The sequence below is a fragment of the Salmo salar genome, chromosome 02, assembly GCF_965601325.2.
Source record: "Salmo salar chromosome 02, fSalSal1, whole genome shotgun sequence".
In the NCBI taxonomy this organism is placed as follows: domain Eukaryota; kingdom Metazoa; phylum Chordata; class Actinopteri; order Salmoniformes; family Salmonidae; genus Salmo; species Salmo salar.
In genome coordinates, this window is record NC_138292.1 from 917,501 (window position 1) to 920,000 (window position 2,500).

General features: G+C 46.6%; 1 protein-coding gene across 4 annotated transcripts in view; it reads left to right on the forward strand.

Moving 5' to 3' along the window:
• Positions 1-2,500, forward strand: part of LOC145859469 (exostosin-1a) — a 104,193-nt gene that overhangs the window by 73,044 nt on the left and 28,649 nt on the right. The window lies entirely within an intron of this gene.

Here is a 2,500-nt window from a genome sequence, read left to right on the forward strand (position 1 = left end):
CATGGAAACAGACACAATACTAGTGGTGTCCTGTCCTCATGGAAACAGACACAATACTAGTGGTGTCCTGTCCTCATGGAAACAGACACAATACTAGTGGTGTCCTGTCCTCATGGAAACAGACACAATACTAGTGGTGTCCTGTCCTCATGGGAACAGACACAATACTAGTGGTGTCCTGTCCTCATGGAAACAGACACAATACTAGTGGTGTCCTGTCCTCATGGAAACAGACACAATACTAGTGGTGTCCTGTACTCATGGAAACAGACACAATACTAGTGGTGTCCTGTCCTGTCCTCATGGAAACAGACACAATACTAGTGGTGTCCTGTCCTCATGGAAACAGACACAATACTAGTGGTGTCCTGTCCTCATGGAAACAGACACAATATTAGTGGTGTCCTGTCCTCATGGAAACAGACACAATACTAGTGGTGTCCTGTCCTGTCCTCATGGAAACAGACACAATACTAGTGGTGTCCTGTCCTCATGGAAACAGACACAATATTAGTGGTGTCCCGTCCTGTCCTCATGGAAACAGACACAATACTAGTGGTGTCCTGTCCTGTCCTCATGGAAACAGACACAATACTAGTGGTGTCCTGTCCTCATGGAAACAGACACAATACTAGTGGTGTCCTGTCCTCATGGATCCAGACACAATACTAGTTGGCGTCCTGTCCTGTCCTCATGGAAACAGACACAATACTAGTGGTGTCCTGTCCTCATGGATCCAGACACAATACTAGTTGGCGTCCTGTCCTGTCCTCATGGAAACAGACACAATACTAGTGGTGTCCTGTCCTCATGGAAACAGACACAATACTAGTGGTGTCCTGTCCTGTCCTCATGGAAACAGACACAATACTAGTGGTGTCCTGTCCTCATGGAAACAGACACAATATTAGTGGTGTCCTGTCCTCATGGAAACAGACACAATACTAGTGGTGTCCTGTCCTGTCCTCATGGAAACAGACACAATACTAGTGGTGTCCTGTCCTCATGGAAACAGACACAATATTAGTGGTGTCCCGTCCTGTCCTCATGGAAACAGACACAATACTAGTGGTGTCCTGTCCTGTCCTCATGGAAACAGACACAATACTAGTGGTGTCCTGTCCTCATGGAAACAGACACAATACTAGTGGTGTCCTGTCCTCATGGATCCAGACACAATACTAGTTGGCGTCCTGTCCTGTCCTCATGGAAACAGACACAATACTAGTGGTGTCATGTCCTCATGGAAACAGACACAATACTAGTGGTGTCCTGTCCTCATGGAAACAGACACAATACTAGTGGTGTCCTGTCCTCATGGAAACAGACACAATACTAGTGGTGTCCTGTCCTCATGGAAACAGACACAATACTAGTGGTGTCCTGTCCTCATGGAAACAGACACAATACTAGTGGTGTCCTGTCCTCATGGAAACAGACACAATACTAGTGGTGTCCTGTCCTCATGGAAACAGACACAATACTAGTGGTGTCCTGTCCTCATGGAAACAGACACAATACTAGTGGTGTCCTGTCCTGTCCTCATGGAAACAGACACAATACTAGTGGTGTCCTGTCCTCATGGAAACAGACACAATACTAGTGGTGTCCTGTCCTCATGGAAACAGACACAATACTAGTGGTGTCCTGTCCTGTCCTCATGGAAACAGACACAATACTAGTGGTGTCCTGTCCTCATGGAAACAGACACAATACTAGTGGTGTCCTGTCCTCATGGAAACAGACACAATACTAGTGGTGTCCTGTCCTCATGGAAACAGACACAATACTAGTGGTGTCCTGTCCTCATGGAAACAGACACAATACTAGTGGTGTCCTGTCCTGTCCTCATGGATCCAGACACAATACTAGTGGTGTCCTGTCCTGTCCTCATGGAAACAGACACAATACTAGTGGTGTCCTGTCCTCATGGAAACAGACACAATACTAGTGGTGTCCTGTCCTCATGGAAACAGACACAATACTAGTGGTGTCCTGTCCTCATGGAAACAGACACAATACTAGTGGTGTCCTGTCCTGTCCTCATGGAAACAGACACAATACTAGTGGTGTCCTGTCCTGTCCTCATGGAAACAGACACAATACTAGTGGTGTCCTGTCCTCATGGAAACAGACACAATACTAGTGGTGTCCTGTCCTCATGGAAACAGACACAATACTAGTGGTGTCCTGTCCTGTCCTCATGGAAACAGACACAATACTAGTGGTGTCCTGTCCTGTCCTCATGGAAACAGACACAATACTAGTGGTGTCCTGTCCTCATGGAAACAGACACAATACTAGTGGTGTCCTGTCCTCATGGAAACAGACACAATACTAGTGGTGTCCTGTCCTCATGGAAACAGACACAATACTAGTGGTGTCCTGTCCTGTCCTCATGGAAACAGACACAATACTAGTGGTGTCCTGTCCTCATGGAAACAGACACAATACTAGTTGGCGTCCTGTCCTGTCCTCATGGAAACAGACAATACTAGTG